The sequence below is a fragment of the Microcebus murinus genome, chromosome 9, assembly GCF_040939455.1.
Source record: "Microcebus murinus isolate Inina chromosome 9, M.murinus_Inina_mat1.0, whole genome shotgun sequence".
Taxonomy (NCBI): Eukaryota; Metazoa; Chordata; class Mammalia; order Primates; family Cheirogaleidae; genus Microcebus; species Microcebus murinus.
This window is the reverse complement of record NC_134112.1, coordinates 69,422,766-69,449,616: the sequence shown is the minus strand read 5'-3', so window position 1 is coordinate 69,449,616 and position 26,851 is coordinate 69,422,766.

The window sequence follows — 26,851 nt, the reverse complement described above, 5'->3', positions numbered from 1 at the left end:
GTCAGGCCGGTCTAGAGGGATCGGCTACCTTTACATGCCTTGTGCTATGTACTAGATTGGGTGGTGTATACAGGCAGCACCCAATTATCATTGTATCCCATGAGGCTGATAAATATTGCCCTCTTTTTATAGTTGAGGAAACCCAGGCTCAGATAATTTAATGAGTCATCTTCAGGGTCTGGAGACAGTGAGTGCCAGAGATAGTAAGAAACTTGGCCTGATAAACAACGAAGTCCAGGCCCTTTCCCGTATGGCAGTGCACTAGGGAAAGAACACACAGGCTTGATGGTAAGTGATGAAAGAGGGGAAAGAACAGCTCATAGGGAGGATAACACAATGGCTCAGGCCCTATAGTGTTCTTCTGGTTTCAATTATTGCTGCCACTTTAAAGAAGTGAAAGGCCAGGGAGAAAGAGAGAGCGTGGCAGAGAGCAGGCGAGAATGGCACTTTCATGTCCGGATGACTTTAAATTAGGTCTTTCATTTCGAGCAAATGTGAGTCCCCACAAGCTTTCCCTCCAGCTCACCTCTTTTCTTCCCTCTTTTGGTCTTCCTCTTCCTTCACAAAGCTCAACTCAGGCACCAGGTTAAACACATTTTTCATGGCAGGTATGTAAACCTTATAGTCATTTCCAAATGCAGATGGATTCTCTTCAAGTTTGAATGTTCGTTAACTCTTTTTAGTGATTACCAAGTACTACCGAGGTTCCAGTATTTCCTAATATACACATTTATCAAAACTTCTGTAACACAAGTATTAGAGAAGTTCCAATATCTCCTAATTTATCTGATAAGCACATTAACTAAAGCCATGTAAAGAGATTCTTTACACACAGATACTTGAAATGAGAAGAGTGGAAGGTGGAGTTATGGATGGGGACTAATTACATGCATACTTTTTCTCCATGTAAATATGTTAAAGGTAAGTAAAGGATCTAAGTTGCAGTTAAAGGGGGCTAAATTTTAAAATCAAAAGTGTAACAAATGACAAAAATAGAAAGTGCATTTTTTGAGTGGGAGGTGACTTGGCCAACATGCATCTTAAGCATCCTAATCACTGGGTCAGGGGGTGAAATGCAAGACTCAGTTCAGCTACACATTTGTGACAGTGCCTCTGCTGTGCAACCTATCTCAGAAGGTTGAAGAGGACCCTCAAGAGATTAGTGTCTAGTCATGGGGATTATACCAACTTTCAGGTCCCGTCAATTATGGGAGGGTCAAGAAGCTAAGTCACACACCCTTGCCTGTGGCCAGAGAAGGGAGAGGCAGAAGGAGAGGCGGGCTCCACACACTCCAGCTAGCCACCTCTCTCTTCTTGCATCTGGCTGCAGCTAAACATCCTCTTCTTCTTGAAATGTGTGTTACATTCTTCTACACATTCCTGCGTAAATCCGACTCAACATAGAGAGACACAGATGGATTCTGGAAACCTGTTTATCTAAGTTTTTACATATTTATATGCTGACTTGATCCCTAAAGAATATCACATGGCATATTGAGATATATAACACAACAAACTTTCTCCTCCTTCTCCACCCCCTCCTCCTTTGCATGTCTTTAATGAAGACACCAGTAAGAAGGGAAAATAAGAATATAGACTAGAAAAGATAAAGCCAGGAGTTAAGTTTTCATGCAAAAGCATACAGTGCACACAATCAGATTCTGTGTACCTGTGAAGTGAGTAAGAACATGGATTCTGGAGCCAGACTGCCTGGAGCCACAATTGCCGCAATTTACCTTATCAAAGTTATTTAACCATAATATTACTTATCTTGTGTGGTTGTTTATGGCTTAAAATAATGGAAAGACATAAAACAATTACGAAAGTGCCTGGCATGTGATAAGTTCTCTGAAAGTGTTAGCTTTTACTATCAGTAATTATAATTACTATTATTACATTGACTCTATGGAGACTGAAGAATAATATGACATTTACTTTGAGTCTGCCTGATTTTTAGTAAGCCCAATATCAATTCTTCTGATTCATTGCCAAAACGGAAGGGAGTTAAAATCATTCAATATATACTGTCTAATAACTAGAACTACTCTTTTATTAGAAAATGCTTTTAAAGGGTTTCAAAGTCATCAGAAGAAATGCATATAAAAATAAAAGTTCTAACACACTAGCTCATGTTTCCTATGAGATTTTGCTTTTGGAAAGTATTAACAGAATCTTCAGAGGTATTTTCATTTTCTAAAAAATTGATTGTTTTTCAAAGTACTTGTAAGTAAATTTTTATCACTACATTGCTTTATGCATGATTAAGAAGTGAGAATAACTGGACTTGTATCCAGATTCATCTTAAAATAATGGTTTATGGAGTATCAAATACTAGAATTATTACAACTCCCTGCTACTACACATAATATACAGTTTTGTGAACAAATTTCTATGGGTCTACTTTAATTGCAACCCTGCCACTCTAAAGTTATTAACAATTATAACTTTGATAGTTAAATGGCCACAGTGGAGAGTTTCTTTTCATCCAAAAATAAAAATTAAAAAATAATAAATTAATTCTTAGCACTCAATTATCTAAAAAGGCTTGGCATATGTGCACAATGCCAGTTGATTAGTGTCACAGTTGCTGGCTTAAATAATTTAGTTCAAAGGTTGGACTGGTGTATTTTTATTCAAAAAAATAATCTTTTGCTATCTGAAATTATCTGATAATAATATTCAGATAACATTTTCCTTTTATTATACCAGAAGCTTAACATAGGCAAATGCCTCCATTCATTCATTTATTCAATAAGTATTTTTAAGACTGTGCTATGAGATAGGCATTGTACTAAACTCAATGGACAGAAAGGTGAATTAAAGACACAGGGTAATTGCTCTTACAGAGTTTACCTCAGCCCCATGGGGAAGCAGAAAGGAAACAGACAGTTTCCATATAGTTGAGTGTGATATGGCCCAGTGGAGCAGTACTGTATACTGTGGAGCTCTGGGTGGTGACACTTAACCACACGTTGGGGAGGAAGGGACATAGAAGCTGAGGTCTGTAGAGTGTATGGCAGTTAGTCAGAGGAAGACGAGGAGGGAGGAGATGGGAAGGACAGTATTCCAAGCAAATTAAGTATAAAGTACTGGGAGTGTAGGAAGAGTTGTATACAAAACTTTACAGGTAGCTTACACCCTGGAGTTTTTTACTGAGTTTACAAGAACTAGAAAACACTTGCTTAGACATAAGACCTAGTAAGATGCATAAAAGAATCTCTCCCTTTTAAAGAAATTTCCCTAAAACAAATGAATTCTACAATTGCAACAGAAGAAAAAGAGGGGTTTGGTATTACTGACTGAACACAAGAAGTAACAATAAACATTTCATTAGCATCTCCTAGGCGCCCAGTTTTATGCTGAGTGTAATTAAATATAATTAAGCATTTAAGTTCTAGTAAAGGAAAAGATGGCATACCTCTGAACAACTATAGTCAAAGTTTATATATATTAAGGGATAAGGAAGTGGCATGTGGATAGGGTGACCATACATCCCAGTTTTCCCAGGACAATTCTAGTTTATGCCTGTTGGCCCTGCAAAAATATTAATAGTGCCTACTTTCACTCTCAAAAGTAACCTGGTTTGTACAATAAATTATATATGATGGTTCAGAGAGGGGGTGGTCTCTGTGGACTAGGCTGTTGGGAAAGGTTTCACCGAGCCAGTGAGACTTGTGTGGGGTTTAAAGGCAGGGTGGGATTCATTAAGAAGAAGAGCCATGTTACAGCTGAAGATCAAACACCAGCCAAGAAACACCTGCTGAGTGCTCACCATTTCTGTAATGTGAAGCCTTATTCATCCATTCAACAAATATTTATTGAGCACATATTCCACCAGGCACTGTTTAGGCATTGGGTCACACCAGTGAACAAGCTCAATGAGATCTAGTCCTCATAAAGCTTACATCCAGTGGAGAGGGAAGAAGGAGAGCAGAATTATTTTTTAAATAAACAAATAAGCTGGATATTTTCATACAGTCATAAGTGCTCTGAAGGAAATCCCAACAGGTAATATGTTAGTAAGTAACTAGAAAGTGGCTACCCTAGACAAGGCTCTCTAAAGAACTGGAGTGTCAGGTAATTTTGCTTTGTTTTTTTATTTATTTATTTATTTATTTATTTATTTATTTATTTATTTATTTATTTATTTTTAGAGATGGGGTCTTGCTCTGTTGCCCAGGCTGGAATGCAGCAGCACAGTCATAACTCAGTATAACCTCAAACTCATATGCTCAAGCGATCCTCTTGCTTCAGACCCCCGAGCAGCTGGGACTATGGGCACAGGCCACCATATCCCAACTAATCTTTCAATTTTTTCTAGAGACAGGGTCTTGGTATGTTGCCCAGGGTGGTATTGAACTCCTGGCCTCAAGTGATCCTTAGTCTCCAGCTTCAAAATTGCTGGAATTATAGACAAGAGCCACTGCACCTGGAGTGTGAGTTCTGAGCTGACTGAAAAGAAGCAGCCACTCATTAAATGATATAGGGAGACATGTAGGGCATGGAGGAAAATAAAGTCCAAGGTCTTAGTGCAGGAATGAGCGTTGTATGTGGCTGGCAGTAATCATCAAGAGCAGGGGTGACACTATGTCATGGAATTAGGGCAAGAGTTTGCATTCATTTGCAAGTGCAAGAGGAAGCCATTGAGTATGTCACAATCATAACCTGAATCATGTTTTTAAAAGATCACTCTGGCTGCCTTGAGGAGAATAGAATATAGGGGAGCCAGGAGGAAGTAGGGGAGACCAGTAGAGACAGAAGAGATGGAAGTTGCTTAGACCAAGTGGTTGCAGGGGAAATAGATGCACTAGATGGGTTCAAAATGTTTGGAGGTAAATTGGCAGGGCTTTGCTAAAGGTTTTCTGAGTGTGAGAGGTGGGGATTGGTAGAGAGAAATGAAATATGATTCCTGGATTTGACCTAAAATTAGGTGTGCAGTGATACAATTATTGAAGTGTGAGCACAGTTCCACTTTTAAGTGTCCATTCTTGCTTTGATCAAAGAGCAATTAACCTTGACAAATGGAAATTCTGACTAATACAATGAGCTCTTAGAACAATGTCCACGTTGAATTCATCTTTTCATCTCCTGTGGTGCTTAAACATGTCATACACACAGTAAATGCTCAAGAAAGTAATAATGAATGAATGAAAGCGTTTCCTGTGACTTATTCTGGATATTTCCAGAAAACATCTGGGGGAAATATAGAATAACTGCTTGCTAAATGACTAATTCAACTGTTTTCTCATTTATCGCTCCTTTACCCCTTTAACACACATATTTAGTGCAGAGTCTGTGCCAGGCACGGTGCTAAGCAGCTGTGTGAATTACACAGCGCCAATGCTGGGGCAGAAAAAAAATTGATGACAGTAAACGACAAAGGAATCTGATGTGGACTGAAAATCAAGGACTTCTCTGAGGAAGAAATTCTTTAGCGAAGTGTCAAAGAAATGAACTTGGCAGGAATAAGCTCATGCAATTAGAGCAGTGGTCCCCCACTTTTTGGCACCAGGGACCAGTTTCATGGAAAATAATTTTTCCACAGACAGGAGGTTGGGGGATTGGGGGCGGCAGAGCTCTGTAGCCAGGTCCCTAACAAGCCACGGACCAGTACCGGGAGTTGGGGACTCCAGAATTAGAAGACCCCCAAAGACACCCTGGAGGCTGGAGCAGAGAGGCAGGGGCAACCTGTGCTGAGAAGCAGGCGAGAGCTGGGCAGGAAGCAGGCTCTGTGGGGCCTTATGGGCTGAAACAACTGAAAGGTTAAAGAAGGGGAGATATGATTGGATTTGCATCTTGAAGAGATCACTGGCTGCTGATGACCAGTGACTAGACTGCGGAAGGAGTCCAGCCAAGGAGTGGTAGCTGGTCACATTCACTTTGCAGCCAATGTACATTCCTCAACCAATCTATAAATATAGCATGGTCTGAATAATTGTCTGTGGAGAGCTTTGGATGGAAAAAAAATTAAAAAGAAGCTCAAGTATTTAGCAATAATTTCAGATATCCAGATAACATATTCAAGGCTTCCCATGAGACCTAACACCAGAATAAATTTTTTGCAATTTTACTATCAAAGAATTGTTAACTTTAATTTTAAACTAATGGCTTTTTTTTTTCAATTTTAAGTGTGATGTATGTTCATTATAAAAGATTTAGGAAATGCAGAAGATAAGTAGAAGAGAAAAATATCTTCGATATCTCCCTAAAATAGTCTTCGTTAACATTTTATCATTATACTTTTTGCAAAACTTTTTTTTCTTTTTTCCCACAGATTTATCACACTGTTTACAAATACTATTTATTTTTCTTCTCACTTAACATTATAAAACAATTATGAGAAATAAAAACTGTCTATGACTTTGTCCAAGATCTCAAGTAACCCCCTCACTTCTCTCTAACTAAGTATTCAGTTTATGGGTCTTATATAATGAAGTATTGGTCTCCTGTGAGTCCTGACATAGGCAAATCTTTAAAATATTTATTTATTTTCATCCTTGACAGAAATGTCTGAATTCTCTTTGCCTTCATAAAAGATTGCCACTGTCTTATTGGCAAGGGGATGTGAAAAGCTACTAAAAATTTCAGAGGCCAATTCTTTTATTAATAAATAGTTCAATGGAGCTGGGTACTATGGCTCACACCTATAATCCCAGAACTTTGGGAGGCTGAGGCAAGAGGATTGCTTGAGGCCAAGAGTTCAAGACCAGCCTGGGCAATTAAGTGAGACCTGGTTTATACAAAAAAGTATAAGACACACACTCGCACACACACACACACACACACACACACACACAAAACCCATGCTATAGTCCTAGCCACATGGGAAACAGAGGATCACATAAACCCAAGAGTTTAAACCTGCAGGCAGTGAGCTCTGATTGTGCCACCGCAATCCAGCCTGGGCGACAGAGCGAGATCCTATCTGTAAAAAAAATAATAAAAATAAATACACAGTTCAACTGGCCATATATGTCATCCAAACATCTACACTGTGATATTCCCAAGATGGCATCTAAGCTGTGTGACCATTTTAAATATTAGAACTGTGATAAATCCATGAAGTTATATATATATATATATATATATATATTTCTTTTTGTTTACTTTATATATATAAAGAAATGTATATATATTTCTTTTTATTTACTAAATAAAAGTAAAAATAAAGTTTTAAAAAATTATTGTCAGCCAAATGACAGACATCCTAGAAGTACTTTTCCTTGTTCAAGTTTGAGGAGTGGGGTGGACTGAATAACAACATCATTTCCTTTGCCTGAGAAATAAATGAAATTGCAGTATGCTAAGTTGCACATATTTTTCATTAGCACTTAGCTACCGTGGCTATACTAAGATCCATTTATCTCATACATTTTTTTCCTTTTCAGATAAAACTTTCAAATGCTTACATTTCACTGCCTGTTGGTTGATTGGATAATTTGAACATCAAAGGAAACTTTCATTTAATTTAAGCTGTAAAGTTGTCTTTTGCTTTATTAACTCTCGATCAATAAACAAGCAATTTGGAAATGTAATCAGGAAATGCTTCCGATTGGCTGACAATGTATCAAAGCCAGGCTTCAAGGCAACAGCAGGCTGTAACAAGCAGTTTATTACCAGTAGCTGTTACTGACATTAGTCAAAACCAAGAAAGATAAAATGGAATAAGAAATGTAATGCTGAAGGAGCCTTGGGCGCTGTGTTCTCTTCTTCCTTTTGAAAACTGCAAGCCTGTCTTTGATATGATAACAAATATAAACTGTTTAAAAACACCAAATGCAGAAAAACTGAGCCTAGCCTGTCATGGAGTTAATCCATTCCAGAGTGACACACAAATAGTGTAACATCCAGCAGATATATGTTATGGAAATATTTTGAATTGGATTTACATGTAGTGAGCAAATTGGAACTTTTGATTTTTACCAGATATTGTAATATGCATGTTCTCATATTAACGGAATGTAATCCTATTTGAAGATAATGAGTTTTCAACAGGCTCTGCAATTGGAAGCTACGTGAAAAAAATTGTTTGGTTTTTAACTAGAGAGGGGCGAAGAGAATTGGACCCTAAATTTGCAAGGTAGCCTCACTTTATATCAGTCAGCTGCATGTTATTTTGCCGTCGGTTACTGCTTACCAAGAGATTTCTGGGATTGCTGGGTTTTAGGCTTTTTTCCCACCTTTATCTCTGGACTGTCCCTCGCCATGGGCAAATAGCGAAGTACGGAGCACTTGACAGGGATTTTTTCTTTATGCATATCACTCCTTCTACTCATCCTAAACAGTCTATGCATATCTTTCATACAATTAAAAAAAGGAGGGGAGGTGAAATATCCGTTATCCTTGTTGGTTTGAAAACTCCTTTAGATATTGAGTACAGATTCACAGAATTATTTTTCATTGCACTCAGAAAATTATAAGCCACACTGATAGCAAAATCAAATAGACTTAACACAAAGGGGAGATAAAGAGAACCAAGAAGGGATTCTACTTTTTATTGCTTTCAGAAGCATCCTCTGCCTTGGCACGGCGGCCACGCTGAGCCCAGCTACCTTTTCATCACCATGTCGGCAGTTTCCTCATAGAGTAGTTAGAGATCTCCATATTTCAAAACAAATAAAATATATATTGTTTGCTGAAGCTTTGCTTTAGGGGCCTATATGTCAAAATGAGGCTGTGAGACCCTGCCTGGTAGATTCTACCAAGGGTTACGAATCATAATCTCCATCCACTTTTTTCTCTGGTGGCCAGGCACATTAGATAGTAATTTTCTCTCAAATAACTAAATAACCACCTGCCCAATTTGTACTCAACATATAAATAAGCATACTGAAGCATTACAAAAACTCCTCTTAGGTAAATGGTGCATAATTTGGTGTACAGGTATTTCAGTCTTAGTTTGATTATCTTACTATTAAGCCGTGTGACAGGCTTCTTGAAACATTCTTTTAGTTTGCTTCATGCTTTTAGGTTCAGAATGTATGGTGTAATTAAAAACTCTATGCATACACTATGTGCATACACTATGTGTATGCATAACTCTATGCATACACAGAGTTCTCGATTTTTCTATAGTGACTAATTCCTATAATGATGAAAGCAAACCCTCTGAGCTGATTCGACTACTTGGTTTTAACTGGCAGTTGTTTTTGAACAGATTTAAACAAGCTAAAAATGTTGGCTTACTTGACATACTACAGATATTAGGAAAAAATAGTTTCATTAATGATTGCAATTTAAAGTTCTCATGAAGCTCAACCAATTTCCAGGAATCATTAGTTACAGTATTATTATTATTATTATTATTATTATTACAAGATACTTTGTAGGACTTTGCAAATCATATTTTGAAAAATCAACAAGGTACTTTATTTAAAACTGATGTCATAAAAAGTCACACATCTCTTAAACACCACTATAGGATATTATTCATATTCTCAAATTCTAGTGATAGTTGGATTTTTTAAAAATCAGTTTCTGATTCTCATAGAGAGAAAAATTTCTTATCAGCATTCTCATGGCCCCATCAAAATTCAAAATGTTTGCTCTTTCAGAAAAAGCAATCATTAAAGTATCTTTGGCTTTATAATAAAAGGCAGAAGAAGCAGTCTTGACACAGAGGGCAAAAGGCACTGAGAGAAGGAAGTATTTACCACCAATATATAACATACCAAGAAACAGAGGTAGTGCCGCTGTGCACTGTTTAGCTCTCTTGTTCTCTATGCTCATTGTGCATGTACCTTAACACCTATTGATATCAACGGGAACATGTAGAAACCAAAATATTATTTTAAAATAGATTTATCATTCATCTATTAGCACCTAAAGACCAAAGGAAAAAAGTCAGCCATTTAACAGTTTGGGAAGTTTTTTTTTTTTTTTTTTTTTTGATTGATCCCAAAAATCTATGTGAGGTTATTTATATCATCTGCCGCTTTGTGCCTCTAAGACAAAGTGTGGGAATATCAATGTTGAAACCAAACTTCAGAGAAGAGACATTATATATTGTGAAAAGAATAGTGTCGATTTAAAGACCAAGGGACAGTGTGCTGCTGGAGAGAGAGAGAAGAGGCACAAATGGTGTCATTTATTAGTTCTGGAAGATTACGTGGCATTTCACTGCCTTCACTATGCTTAATAGAGAGTGAAGCAATTTGTTATGAAAGTGGTTTGTCTGGGATAAGTAGGAGTGTTGAGGCAATGGCTATGAAGGTTACTTTGTAATATGCTCACTTGTGTATCTAAGAAATAAAAAAACATGGCCAAAAACATGGTCTCTCAAAGTATTCCGTTTTGTTTCTTATTTATGAAAAAAATATAGTGGCATAATCAGTTCATTTTAGGGAGCAGAACTATGGGGGGTGGTCCCTTTATAAAATAAGCCTTATGTGCCCCCCACGGGTTCCATGGATTTTGACTTATAGATGCTACGAGGCAATTGGACTCATAGAAAGTGCCAAGGTACTAGTAGATAAATGTACAAAGAACATGTGCATGCAAATAGTTTGTATCACAGAATACATACAGTACAAAACTGAACATATCTAACGTAGGTAATAATTGAATATGGAAAACCTAAAAACGTGGACATTCTGGACCTGAAGGAAGGGGAAGAAGTTAAATGGTGATGTCATGAAAGATGTTGAAAACATTAGAATGGTGGTCAGAGGAAAATGCTGGCACAGAAATATAAATGAGAGTACATCAGTATGGGGTTGGCATAGGTCATCTAAGGAAAGAGGGCAGAGACAGAAAAGAGCTGAGAACTAGGCCTTGAAAAACCCCACATTTGGAGGTTGTTAGGGAAGAATAGCCAGTGAAGGAGACTGGTAAGAAACCACCAAGTGAATGAGAACTAAAGCCACAAGAGAGTGAAGTTTCTACATTCAAAAGAAGGAACACTGGGACTATACTGATTGATTCTTAGACCTCAGAAAGAATGAGGACACAAAGTATTCATTGGCTCTGACAACATGGACATCTTTGGTGTCCTCAATAACAGCGATTTCAGTAGCATGATGGGGTGGATACCATGAGAGTGAATTGAGTAGAGCTCTAGGATGAGACCTTGTCATTGCATAGAAATAATGAAAAGGTAGAATTTTCTTTGGGCTTTTTTTTAAAGACAGGAGATAGAAGACAATGCCTACATGCTGATGGCAATGATCAAGTGAATAGAGATAGATGCTACAAGAATGAGACAATTAAAGAAAAAAGAAAATAACTGAGCATGTGGAAAATGATGGAATTTAGGCTTGATATTTATAGGTGGGACTACTTGCACCATTACTACAAGCAGGAAGAAGGAGATGACTGATACAGGGGAGTACTGATAAATGCGAACAGTTGTTTGTGTGTGCGCACGTGCACACTATAGCAATAATTGCACTTTGAAGAAATCTCGCCATCAAAAATTACATTATATAGACATGGTTATGGAAAGAAAAAAAGAGGTTCAATAACTAGATCGTTTCAATTGTAAAGGGAATTTTTACATAGTTCTAAGCTAAATAGCATTGAGCAAATCCAGGTTTTGATCACTTTCTACTTTTATATTTGAGTAATGACCTTTATTTTCAGATCAACATTTTATCAAAATAGGACTTGTTATCACTCTCTTACCTCTAGTACCTATTATTATCATAAACTAGTGATTCTCAAAGTGTAGTTCACAGATCCTTTCTTGAGACTCGTTCAGGCTTTTATAAGGTCAAAACAGTTTTTATAACAACAATAATAATACTTTTATAGCCTTTTTCACTTTATTGACATTTGCACTGATGGTGCAAAAGTACTGATGATGAGTAATACGCTGACACCTTATTGCAAATCAAGTAGTGGCACCAAATTTTACCAGTAGTCATTGTATTTTTTACCATCACAAACTCCCAGTTAACCAAACAAACAAAAAAGCCAGTTTAATTTAAGAATGCCCTTGATGAAGCAGTAACCATTGTTAATTTTATTAAACTAAACTATTAATTTTAGAAAATTAATCTTTTGAATGCATGGCTTTTGATTATTCTGTGTGATGAAATGGGAAATACACATAAAGCAATTTTGCTGCATACTGAAAGTACAATGGTGAACACAAGCAAAAGTGCAAGCTTAACTAGCTACCTTTTCACAGAACATCATTCTTACGCAAAAGAACAATTGTCAGACTAAGGATGGTTATTCAGATGTGGGTATTTGGCGGGTATTTTCTCAAAAATGCCCCAAATGATCCAGGCACTTCAAGGAAAACATCTGACAATATTTGTTGCCAATAATAAAATTCAATTTTTCAAGTGAAAATTAGAATTTTGGAAAATTTGCATTCACTACAAAGAGCTTTAGAGCTTTCCAATATTTAAAGCTTTTCTGAAGATACTGGTGATGATATTAGCACATGATTTTCTAAATATTGTAAAATGAAATGTGTCAGCATTTGGAAGCTGTATATACCTCAGTGAATCAATATTTTCCAAATGACCAATGTAAGGTGTTATAAAATTATGCTTGGGTAAAAGATCCATTTAAAGTATAAGATGGAACTAATGCATTTCAATGTAACAGAGTATCAGAATTTCATTGATGTGATTTCAGGTCACTCATTGCAACTAATTTTTAAGAAACTATCACATGTCAAGTTTGGTGCAGTATCAAAGAATATTCACAATTATCTAAAAAAGGTTAACAAAATATTTCACTCTTTTTCAACTATATATCTTGTAAAACTGGATTTTCTTCATACGATTCAACGAATGCAACTCATTGCAAGAGATTGAACAAAGTAGTGGATATGAGAATGTCCTCTATTAAGCTAGACATGAAAGAGATTTGCAAAAAAATGTGAAATGATGTCCAGTTTTCAATCTGATCACATTCTAGACAAATGCCTATTGCTTTTATGTTAATAAAAAGAAGGATGAATACTTTAATTTTTACTTTCATAATTTATCAATAAATATACACACAGGTTGAATTGAAGTCTTTTAGAAGATTCAGGATCTCTAAATCTCTAAATCTCAGTGCTTTGGCTAGTGCTCCTGCTGGGCTATTTGGAAGACAAAGACAGTGGTAGTAAGGCAGGGTTAAGGGGGCTTGGTTTCCACTGCCAGGTCTGCTCTTCACTTTGATCAAATCCCTTAAACACTCTGGGTCTGAAAGTTCTCATATTTCCTTCTTCATAAGGAAAATTATATATTTTCTCACTTCCTTTTAGCAATTTGAATTTCAGGTATTAATAATTCTAATAAAAATGTCACCAGTCAAGTCTAAAAGTTAGCCCAATAAAAGAGAGTAATCAAAAGCAATTTCAAGGCCGGGCGCTGTGGCTCACGCCTGTAATCCTAGCTCTTGGGAGGCCGAGGCGGGCGGATTGCTCAAAGGTCAGGAGTTCGAAACCAGCCTGAGCAAGAGCGAGACCCCGTCTCTACTATAAATAGAAAGAAATTAATTGGCCAACTGATATATATATAAAAAAAATTAGCCGGGCACAGTGGCGCATGCCTGTAGTCCCAGCTACTCGGGAGGCTGAGGCAGAAGGATCACTGGAGCCCAGGAGTTTGAGGTTGCTGTGAGCTAGGCTGACGCCATGGCACTCACTCTAGCCTGGACAACAAAGCGAGACTCTGTCTCAAAAAAAAAAAAAAAAAACAAAAAAAAACAAAAAAACAAAAGCAATTTCAAGATAACTCAAGCTCCTTTTTTTTTTTTTCTTTTTAAAAAAAGTTTAATAGAATTAGGAGGTACAAGTTGAGTTCTGGTACATGTATATATTGTATGGTGGTGAAGTCTGGGCTTTTGTAACCATCACCTGAAGAGTGTATATTGTACCCCATAGGTAATTTTTCATGCCTCATCCCCTCCCTCCCTTCCTCCCTCCCTCCCTCCCTCTGCTCTTTTGAGTCTCCAATGTCCCTTATACCACTCTGGGTGCCCTTGTTTTAGTTCCCACTTATAAGCGAGGACATGCAGCATTTACTTTTCTGTTCCTCAAGGTAACACAGGAAACTTCATCTATTGAATGCCACAAAGACTTCAGTAATTTTTATAATTTTTACAATCACCTTTGCTGTTCTCATCTGCTGCTATCTGCAGTCTCCCCATTGCACATGCACCATTTTCCTCTTAATTCACATCGGGGAAACCAAAGAGCAGGTGCAGCAAGGTAGGATTCTCCTCCAGCCCCCGTAGCTCACCTTGCAGTAACAATGCTCAAAGTTTTGGGTATCCTGACATCCTAACATGTCACCCTATAGATTTTCCATAAGTTTCCATAATTTTAAATCATTTCCCTATTAAAACACATAGAGAATGTGTCTAGATTTTGTATCCCTGTAAAATAGCCTTTAAATAATATCTTTATACACATAATTGTAAATACCTTTGCAATAATATCTTCATATCTTTAGAATAAAGTAGGGTTGTTTTTTAAGTTGTTCTGCCAGAAAGTTGAACAAATTTTTATTCCTACCAAAGTGTGGTTCAATGCCTACTTCCCCAAACTTTCTTCAATACCAAGTCTGATTGAACTTTAAAATTATTTTGCCAGATTGATAGATTTTAAAATGACACTTCCTACCATACTATCAATACTTTGATTTTCTGTAATTATTACATTTCATTAATTAAAAATCATTCATCCATTTGAATTTTTACAATATTTATTAATAACTACTTTCTAATGGGTTGCTACTCCTTTACTAAATGACCTATAGAAATTATTTTCTTTACCTTTGATTTACAAATATTTTCTTAGTCTTTTGTGCCTTTTTTTTACTTTAAAGTATTTTTGTCTTGGATGATACTTTTAATTTCTGTTTAATCTATCAATACATTATCTATAGTTTCTCAGTTTTATCATGCTTACAGAGATCTTAAGCACTCTACACTTATTTTTTTTAATCACCAAGCCTATTGCAGACCTTTAATGATTTCATTTTTATGCTCAAATTTTGGAACCAACTAGAATTCATTTTGAGCAAGGAGTAAGATAAAGCTCTAGTTTCATCTTATTTCCAAATGGCTAGCCAGTTGTCCCAATATCCTTTATTGAATAATCCATCTTTTGCACAATGTTTTGAAAGGCCACCTTTATCATATCCTAAATTTGTGCAGTTTCCTTTATCTCTGACCTCTCAGAATAGGGAGTTAAAGGTGAAAGATAAGAAATGAAGGAAGAATAAAAAAAGATGAAAGAGGAAAATTAGTGGCTAAAATATATCAAGAAAAACAAAAATAATTTTCAGAGAAATACTAAAAACTGAGCATCATATTTTTCTATATTCCCTGGTTTCAAGAAAACATCCTACATTTGTTAACTAAGCCACAGAGCATTGGAAGTATTTCCATGCTACTTATGAGACTTGGATTCTCACTGTAAATAGTGTAGAATTAATGCATGAGCACTATAATATGTTGTCATTTTTCTTAATCTTGGGTGATTAGTAATTTTATGGCAATGGGAAATAAAGGTGTTTTTAAAAGGTCTAGTAAGTCATAGGCACATGACACATAGAACACTAGTCCATCTAATGTATGGGACATCCCACCACCAACACAACCACTTCCATTCTGAATACGTTTTGCCTCTATTCTTAGGGGAAAGGGGTTATTTTTAATTGTAAGAGGAAAGAATGTTTGTGTGTGTGTGGCACATGTGTCGTTAAGAGAAAGTAGAGAGAGATGCAAAGGCATCATCCATCCCCAAGCATGTCTGGACTCATTTTGTTCCTCCTCAAGAAAAGCTTTCAGATTCAGCGGCAGAAGGGACACTTGAGAGGGCCTTTCTGAGAGTGTAGGAATGAGGATCGCTGCTTCTGGGCCCCGGTGACCACATATCACTCACAGTTGGGAGGACACTGTTCTCCTCAGCTCTGCACAGAACCCAGCAGCTCGCTGGAGCTGCAGTGACTGGAAACCTGAGGAGCTGAGGGCACCCCTGGCAGAGGCATCCCATCCCCATGGGACGGCTTCTCCAAGCACCTATTTTTGGCAGCATTTGTAGAAAAGGAAGAATGGAGTGGAAGAAACGACAGGACTAAGGAAGCTCAATGACTGCTACTGAATTTCATCTTGGGTCACAGGGAAGGTACTCTGTAGGACAGTGGGGGAAAGACTAGACCAGGGGCCACAGGCCTGTTCCTTCTTGTGTAGAGGTTGTCAAAGGAATAGATACTTGGAGTCACAAATATCTGGAGAATGAATGGATGAACCAATCAATGAATAGTCTTTCTTGTAAAAATAATCTTTAACACTCCAAGTGGTTGATCTTACTTGGATGGAATAATTTGCCAAATTAGCACCAAGTGCAAGAAATAGAGTCTTTGAAATTTATAAATTAGATACTGCCAGAGAATAATTGGCTATTTAAAAATGTTTCTGATGGCATGTAATCATTTTTTTATTATCTTTTTAACCTGCACCACTGAGGTTTGATCACTTCCTAACATCATCATCTCTGAAAGAAAAATTTTCTGGTAATTATAAAACAGGAGTCTCAGAGATAGAAATCCTCAGCTCAAAGGTCCTAGGTAAAGTTCAGGGCAAACAGGACATGCATGTGTTAGAAACCAGAGTCAACATTGTTTGATATAAGTAGGAAGGAACTGAGAAGGAAAATGGGCTGACATCTAGTTCTAATTTTTGTCTTGGAGTCCCTCTTGACTTGATATCTAAGTTAGTTCTCGTGAGGGAGAGATATAAGTGGATGAGGAATTGGCCCCAGTTTGGCTAGGTGATAGAGTTCCCCTAATAAACAGCTACACTGCCCTGATGCTTCTGATAAAACAATGTGGGGAAACAAAATCCAGGGTGCCTTTTCCCACAGAAAGTGCAATTTAAGCAACTCTTGAAAATGTGTCACTATCCTGAGAAAACCAGGAGGATTTATGCAATTTGCAGAGTTATTTAGGACTTAACAGCCCTAGAGAGAATATTCTTAATATAGTTTTATCAGAATATTGATAAAATTATTAGGTATTTAATAACATGTTTCTGAAAAATTAACTATTTTACAAAACACCTTGAGTTATATAATTCATACATTAATTGATATATAGGACAATTTTAATGCTTAAAGTATTTAGACCAAATAACTCTAAAGAGGATGGGTATTTGATTAAGCCAGGTAAATACTGCAAGGGATGGGTGGTCTAAGCACAGTTGGCTGGCTACAGGGTAAGTAGCTTTGTTCTTTATGTGAGTTATATGAATTAATGTGAATTACCTCCTGCACAATTGGTGAATAGAGGAACAAAGGCAGTATAACTCAGACATTGTGTTGGTACATTTTCTCCAGCATAATGGAATCACCACAATGGAATCAGCACAAAGCAATTGTGGGCAAATGTAGATATTACCAAATAGAGAGTCTTAGAAATTTATAATGATTTTAAGTAAAAAAGTTAAAAAACTATAAATGTGACTTCACTTAATGTGAATAGCTGTTGGTTTAATGGTTTCAAAAATTTTGAGGCTGTCTACCATTTTAAACTACAAACAAAGCAACAGTATAGGTGAAGAAGCTATAAAACTTCTTTTGTGTACTAAAACAATAGATTTATGAAGAAGCCCACACCCTGAATCAGATTTTGTTTGTTTGTTTGTTTGTTTGAAACAGGGTCTCACTCTACCACCCAGGCTAGAGTGCAGTGGCATCATCATAGCTCACTGCAGCCTCAAACTCCTGGGCTCAAGTGATCGTCCTGCCTCAGCCTCCCAAAGAGCCAGTACTATAGACACGCACCATCATGCCTGCCAGATTTTAATGAAAAAAGTCTCTCTCAAAAGCAACTATCCTCCCAAACATGCATCTGGAAGGAGTAAGCACTAGCTTAAAATTTTAAGATTATAAAGGACTGACTGACTACGATGCTTGGTGTAAATACTAAAAGAGATTTAATTATGCCAGATTTTCACTACAGTTGTTTCATTTTGTTTTTGTTATTAGTGTTCTATAGTTCCATAGTTTAGTGATCTGCCCTAGTCCTAGTTTTCTCATAAGCCCATTTATTTTTAGGGCAAAATTGTACAACTCCCAAGGTTTTTCAGAAGGACACATATGGCTTTCTAGCATCAACACCTACCTTTTAACCTAAAATCCCTGCCCACAGTTGCCCAAAGAGAGTTAATTCCAGGGATGCCTAAATTTGGGCTGTAGAACTTCCCTTGCCACCAGAAAAAGATTTATTTTTCTTTGCAATTGGCTGTCTGATTGCCAATAGCAGGGTGGTGGGCACATTTTGCTTATCTACCCAACATTGCAATGTAATTTATGAAGCAGCCTTGGTTATGGTCAATATTCAAACTTTTAGGCACTCCCAAAATAAATATTCCCTTGTTCTTTTTGATTATTTTGGGAATGCACAAATAAAAATGCACAGAGTAGATGAGTTTGTACCCTAAGAGGATGCTGCTGCGGTGGTTAGTGCTTATCTTGTATATGCTAAATATTAACATGCACAGTGTGTTCCAGCACCATCCTGTAACCTCCTGACAAAAATGCTACATTCCCTCAGTTCATGATATTCCACTCCCTTTTCCTTCTCATTACTCTTGCAAGAACATAACCAACAATGAAAGCCAACTTTACCTACACGATATACTGTCAAACACTCTTTAGCTAAATAGAAAACTTAGTTTATACCCAGTATATTGTCACAGATAGAAGCATGTTGCTTAGTATACACTGCCCAAAGAATTTTAATTTTTGAAAGACAACAAAAGATTTTTGAAAGCCGGCAACAAGAAAGGATACCTCTCTATTTTCCATTACAGATGTTGAACTAAGCCAAGATGAGCATGGGAATGCATGAATATATATGTATGTACACACACACATAGTGGGTGAGGTGGTTGTCCACTCTATGATAAAGTTGATGATTTCCTTCCATATATAAATGTAGAATGAGCACACAAGGCACAGGCCTGCTTTTGTCTTTGATTCTCATTCCTTCTTTGTTAAGTTTTTACATTCACTGCAAAGTTGTTAGAATCGCCATCAACATATCCTCTTAAACCCAAGATTGTTTGTAGATAATCAGCATAAAATAAATCGTTCTTTATGAATAATACCAAAGTTCTTTCTTGATATTCTTCTCTTATTCTTTTCTTAGCCATGTCTGAATCTCTGATGGAAATAATTTAAAACATACTGAGGATGTCTGTAAGTTAAAAGGATAATATAGAAATGGTTATTGAATCAGCGCATTAGCTGTTAGCCTTTCTATTTGCTTATCATACAATGTGAACTGCTGTTTACTTTTTATTCTACAAAGGACAGGCCCACTTTCTGTCTCCAAACAGTTAAAGGAATTAGATGAGAAATTATTCCAAATGAACTGTACACAGTTTGATTAGCCTAGCTGCAGAGTATAGTTTCTGAAAAAAAGAGTCATCAACATGCCGAGGTCAAATGCATTCTTATTGAATAATAAATTGAAGCCCTAAATGCTGCATCCAGTAGCATATTAGTATATATGATTCTTGTTAGCAATGCAGTCAGTATTTTAATTGGCTGAATATTTAGGATGGGTTATTTTAAAACTGTCCCATTTAACATCACAACATTGCAAAGAGTCTCTGTTTAAATGGGTCACAAATGATATTCATATATAATGGAGGACAGACTTTTATTATGCTGATAATATTACTTGTTATGCTCTTTACACTTTAAAAACATTTCTCAGTATATATCATATAATGACACTTCATTCTCACCAGAGGCCAGTCAAGCAGGGGGTGGCAATGTATGTTCAGATATAATTTTTGCATCATAATTGACCTATAGCAAGCATCTATTTTGTAATCAAAAAGAGGAACATAAAAATTGAATAATAAATATATTTAGTGTTTAAGTTAAATACAAAAGCATTTGAAAATCATAAACAGAGGTCAACTATTTTTTGTTACTATGTAACAGAGTTAAAGTAGCTCAATATTAGAAATGAAAAAAGTCACACATGAGAGCAACAATCCTTGGTTTCAGTGTTTCCAAACCCTAGAGGAGTCTGACACCAAATGTTTAGTTTCCTTCTAAATTATTGGTCAATTGTTGGGATATGTATGATGTTTGTGTGTGTGTAAAAAGCAATCTGGAGATTCTTGTTTGCAAAATATGCCAAGAAAAATGTTTTGAAATGAAGTGGAAAATCAAGGTGTTGTCCACATGATTTCGCTTTTTTTTTTTCAATAAAACCATAAAGTACTCCCAAACTGGTACTCCCACAGTGCCATGAGGAGTAAATACATGTTTTGAGCTAACCTGTAATCATTCTATTTCACTTCCAAAGTATTATTCTACCATCCTTTTCAAGAATGTAAGAGTAGCCATGCTGTGTACTGGTGTTTTTATTCATGTTTTAATGAATTTTCATAAGAAATGATATTTTTAAAACACAAAGGTAGATCGATCATGTGAGGAGATAAAACATTCGCATTCAACAGCAAAGATGTCTGTAGGCATTGATGTATGAGCACCACTTGACCACAGGAAATACGTCCCGGCCCTGTCTGTAGATAGTATGTGGACAAAGAAGGCAAGATAAGCTAATAAACTAGAAGCATGTAGCATTTGATAGTACAAATGATTGACACCGTGGGTTGCTAAGTATTGTGGATGCTTGTCTGAGTCTCTTACTTATTAAAAAATAAACAAGTAGAAGTTAGCAAAACAATAAAACAACAGATATGCAAGCTCGAATTTAAAACCAAAGTCTTCCTTCTTCCCTTGTCTTTCCTCTTCCCTTTTCTCTGCCTGACTCCAAGCATACCTTTCCAGCTCATTACTGCAAATCATTTGAATTCCAGCACACAATGTCACCTGCTCTGTAATCTGATTACTTTATGGAGGAATTAGTATGTATATTTAATGTAGAAGGGTTTTAATCTTGATGAAAATAATCCTAAGGAACTGTGATAGGGCCGCTCATACGTCTGGCAGATATGCCAGTAACATGCTAATAAATGACAGCTGATTTATGTATCTGGATTCTTTTATTTATAAAAATAGCAAGTGGACTGATTTTTGATATTAATAATACAAGTGAATCCACTTTGATTAGACTTCTGTGGAGAGCTGTGCATATCCGGCATTACAATTAAATCTTGTGATGTGGAATGGGAATGACATGCTAATGAAGCAAGCCAGTGAGCCTGAACCAAGAGTGTCCAACATCATTATGGGATATCTTAGATGAAGAGTAATTATAAGAGGAACACTGAAATGTCATTAAAAATCTTCACTAAGAGATTTAACCTACTATTTCGTACTAATGCTGGATCTTTTTTTAAGCAACATAACTGAACACAAAGTTCCTTTTCAGAATTTACAGGAGAAGGTTTTTAAATAGGTCTGGATTTAAGAAAAGAAACAATCTAGTGTCCTAATTTAATTTGGTACATCAAAATTCAATGGTGGTATGTAATTGAAATCTCTTTTTAATAATTTCAGATGAATTAGCAATTAGGGCTTGATCCGATTTCCATGAAATTTATTAAAATTGAGGGTTGAAGCCCTTGAAAATTTTTATTCTTTTCACTCCATTAGCACAATACATCTAGACTAAATGACTAAATGACTCTGTCAGTTAGTATGGTACATTCCTTGTTTATTTATGAGAATTTGTTTCAAGGAAGTTCAAAAGAGGTAATGTAATGCATATTCATAGAATATAGCTTATAATATATGAATCAAGAAAGCTCTCAAAGCTTAAATTCCCTCCCTTTTTGGAATAAAAAATGTACTACCCTCACCTTCCTAACCAGATTTGCTTCTGAGCGATTCTCACTCGGGCTCTGCCTGTGTGTGATTCATCCTGTCCCCTGCCTCTGTGGGAGGAAGACTTCTTCTTGACAAGTCGCAACTGGGCACCGTTTGAACAGGACTCCGGGAAAGATGAAATGGTGCCAACTCTCAACAACATAAAATGTGGACTCTGAACACTGACTCCAACTTCATAAATCCAGGAGCCTGAAAGTATAAGAAAACGTGACCGAAACCTTCGTACCTATCACACTGCCTTGGCGCCCAGCAGGAAAAACAGAGTGCTTCTCAGCGGCAAACAAATAAATTACGCACATGCTGAAAGACCAAAAGAAATATGCCAAGCATTTGTTTCCCTTCTCCAGGCTCTTTGTGAAGAACTGCAATTACGCTTAACAAAAACAGCATAGAACTAGTTGGCATCACTCTGAGACATAAATGTGTTTCTGTTCCAAATATGTAGCATTTTCAGAATGTTTGTATGTATTATGTGCAATTTGTTCAGTGTTTCGTTCTGGGGAAACCAGGTCCTGACTGGGTAATTAGGAAAAAAGGTAAACAGTATTTTCTGACTGTGAGCTTCCATTTCTAAAGTTGAAGCAGAAAACTCTTATTATTTACCTTTTTAAGAAAACATTATCAACACAGGCCTTGCCAGTTTTTCGTCAGACTTAATTTTTTACAAATGGGATCGCCTCCTCATTTAACCTGTGCAGAGAAGAAACCTGTGCAGAGAATGGATGACTTTCAAGTAGATTGAGAATGAGTACAAGACCCCTCAACTCCCTCGGGTTCTACAATAGAAATAACATTGACTCTAAAATCCTTATTTAGAGAATCTCGAATTTTTCCACTTAGTTATGTTTGGTTCAACAAGTCTTTATTCCTTACCGGCAGAGTGTAGTGTAGAAGATGCGCATGTGGCCATACTCCATTGTGATATTTTAAGGGCTGAGATAGAGATAGGCCCTTGTGCCTATCTCTATCTAGGGTAGCATCAGGAGTGGACCAGCTGAGTAAGGGACATCCTGGAGGATGAAATACTGAGCGAGGGATGGCCAAGATGGATGGCAACAATGCAAGTTGAAAAGGGCACTGTAGGCAGAGAAAAAATTATGACCAAAGATTTGAAGCCCTAAATCTGAATGGTGTGTGTCATAGAGACATTGGGGATGGCAACTGGCAGGCATACAAGTACTGGTAGGAAATGCAAATGCTCCATGGCCTTCACATCACAAAGGACAAGGTGGGAATGGCAGCAAATGAAGCAAGAAGCAGCTGTAAGGGCCAGGAACTGGAGGGTCTTTGCTATCATGCTAAGCAAATTAGACTTTATTCTGTACATGACAGGCAGCTACTGAAGGGTTTTAAGACAGGGAAAACTATGGTCAGGTGTGCATTTTAGGCAGATCACTCATTTTCTTGCCTTCACCTTTGTTTTGACAGTTGTGCCTCTTGAAAACCATTTCTCAGATTCAACAGATTCAGTTTCACGTAGTTTTATGACTCTAATGGAAATTCAGTGGTGTTTCCACCAATAATACCGAATTAGCATTTTGAGGAGTATTAAGCTCGTTCTCATGACGGCTGTTCCATTCATCTTGCAACACTGCTCTGGCTTCTTTAATATACTTTCCATTCACATCCATTTTAAGCATTTCATATATTCAAAACAGCAGCAAGACAATCCTGAGCAAGGCCAAATTCCAGATGGTAAATTTGGGCACAGCTTCAGCCTTACTGCTGAAGCCAATTCTACAGAGGAGACTTTGCTTCATGCCTTTCAGGTGTGTAAATATTTTTACCCCAAAACCACTCCAGGAAGAAGGAAACCAGAAGGCTCTTCACAGAAAGAGCTATACATTTGCAGCACAGAATTGCTAAGCCCATCATCTGATTTTATGGTGATTACTTCTGAATGTTGCTCTGTTTAGAAAAGTTAGGCAGAAAAGGGGCAGACCAGAATGAATGGAAAACAAAGAAAAACAGATAATAAGGAAGTTATCACTGAGAAAAACAGAAATCAAACCATAACACAGTTAAAAAAGCAAAATCCTAAATCATTAGCTGTCTTGCCAATGAGTTTCAAAAAATAATTTTCAAGACAGTTAAATGCCCAGCCAGTTTAATACAAAAACTTCTACCTGTCTCTAATTTTCACTTTATTTATTGTTTAACAGACTAAGAAGTATACAAAAATCTCTTGTACTTAATTTAGAAAGGAAATATGGCTTCGAGTAGCCTATTGGGTATAATCTGAATCCTTTTCTGTCATTGGAGGGCTTTACTCAATTCTCCTTCAATTTTTCCCTCTGGCCTGCTTGTCTGGAAGTTCTAAGGTGAAGTTCCCAATTACTTTCTCTATGGGGGTGGAGAGAGAGGTAGAGTGGAAAGGAAGTAGAGAAAGTTTTGAAAATGTTATCCAGCTATTAAAAATCAAGAACAGAAGGAGGGAGAAGAGGAGAAGGGAAAACAAAAAGATGAAAAGACTCTCTCAAATGAGACAGAAGCTAGAGTTGGTTGAAACAGGGTAGGTAGAAAGAGTACCTCACCAATAGCTCCAGGTAAGCTCCCAACAGCCACATCCTTCCTTCCTCACCTCCCTTCCCCCACTTCCACGAACTTTCCACTCCGGCTATCAATTGTGTTTATTTTCTTGAGAATTTGTACTAAGAAATAGTAGTCAGAGAATGTTTGACCCAGGAACTATGAGATCCAAGAGAGAAAATTTAAATTTGAAATATACTTGGAACTACATAAACAATTGACATTCAGATATATAAGGGAAAAGTCAAGTGTAATACGTGTGAATTTATAAGAGAAAAGTATATTTTCAAAACTAATTATTGCTTCTTTTTCATGGTAAAATGACATTTCCTACTCATTTAGTAAGTGTAAAATATGAATTTATAATTTCAGTAATAATCATTTCGTCAGTAATGACAGCAATTAACATTTCACACTGAACTAATAATATTAGTAAAAAATAAAGGGGATATGATCCATTTAGATCCAACATAAATTCACCCATAGGGAAAGAGGACAAGTAGGCATAGCATATACAGTGTCCCACCCGTCTTTGTTGCCATTGATTAAAAAAAAAAAAGCTGACTTTCTGTTAGATTAATGGAAATTACATTTTCATTTAAGGAAATGGCATCAAAGTGAAGCAGCATTAAGTCCTCAGATATCAACTAACAGGAAAAATCAATTAATCACATTTTTCCAACACTGATGGGACACTGTGAAATGGCATCGCCTCCAAAACATATTTTTTTAGAAATTCTTTCCCTCAAAACATGTTTTGAGGACTCATTATATGTCAAGTACAATTTAACAAACTGAAGAAGAGGATGAAAACATAAAAGGACCTTGTGTCACAAAACATGCCGTGTATTCACTATACCATTTCCTCTTCCTGGGCTCACAGAGGACATTTCTCAGGTGTCCTTTTGTGTGGCCATGTGATTGAACTGCGGCCAACAGCACGTGGGCAGAAGTAACAACATAAGCAGCTTCCAGCCGGGCCCTTAAAAATATCCCTCATGATCTTTCAGCTCTCACTTCCACCTTGGAGGATCATATTTCAGAGTGTAGCTACAAGAGAAAGGAGGCTCACTCCACCTGAACAAGACTATGAGGCTAAAGAAACTTATGGTGTGTTAAGCCACTGAGTTGTTTTTTGGTTTTCTTTCTTTCTTTCTTTTTTTTTTTTTTTAGAGACAGAATCTCACACTGTCTTTCAGACTAGATTGCAGTGGTGTCATCATAGCTCGCTATAACCTCAACTCATGGGCTCAAGTGATTCTCCTGCCTCAGCCTCTACCACAATGGCTAATTTTTCTATTTTTTGTAAGACAGGGTCTTGCTCTTGCTCAAGCTGGTCTTGAACTTCTGACCTCAAGCAATCCTCCTGCCTCAGACCCCCAGAGAGTTAGGATTACAGGCGTGAGCCATTATACCCAGCCAAGCCACTGAGATTTGAGGGTTCATTTGCCACCAATGAATAGCCTTTCCTAATCTCATAAACTGGAGAACAAAACGATAACAATGAACACATAATATGGGAAAGGTAGAGAGAAAGCAATGTACATAAACAGAAAGACAGTGATAGTTAGTGCATCTTGCCTAGGGGCTCAGCCAGGGTTGGCATCTCACAGGAGGTAATAGTTTATTTACATCGCTCTCGAATTATGGTAGAGTTTTGCAAGACAGAGCAAAACAAAACAAGAGATTAAAGGAAATAATCTACCATGGTTGTAATGTCCTTCAGTAAGAAATGACCTAATGATAGCTTCTCAATCAAAGGCAACCAGGACTGAGAAGGAAATCAGAAAACAAATTTGAGAGCTAAATTCAACATTGTGCTGAAGCAATACTGATTACCACTTATTTTACTTAACCAGAAAATTGATTGGGCCAGATGATACGTTTACCAAGTAATCTGATGGCACTTTTTAATAAATGAATTCATATAAAAAAGCATTTAGCAAGTTGTTCAGAGATGTCAAAATTCTCTCCAAAATAGAAAATATTGATTAGCATGGAGCCCTTGTTACCTAACACCTAACAAGGTGCTGTCTTCAGATGCAAACTCTTTCCTGATAGCTAAGTAGGTTTTAAGGTTAATGTAGTGATACCACAATCTATAGCTGCCACAGGCAGCCGAAGCCATTTCTACTGAATATTCTAACGTGGATGTACAAAGTTTTCCCAAAGATGAAACAAAAACTAGGAGTAAAAAAATCTAAACTCATTTACTATTCAGAGAAAGTAGTATTTTCTGCACTGGTCTGAGAAGGTGTGAGGTGAAGACATTGCTGTGAATTGTCAAATTTGCTTTTCCAGGAAGGATGTTTGAATTATAATAGAAAGAAGAACCTGATAATTTGGAAAAAATGAAGAAAACTCTTTTAGAAACAAATGAACAAGGTGTGTAGTGACTTATCACTGGAGGGTAAATGATAACCAGTCCTCAAAGTGCAACATACGAGAGTATTGAGTTACAGGGAGATAAAGATTGAAAAGGAAAGATTCCAAGCATTGGGCAGTCTTTGAGGAGCTTGATCTGCGGATACCATTTTATAGCTTTAGAAATTC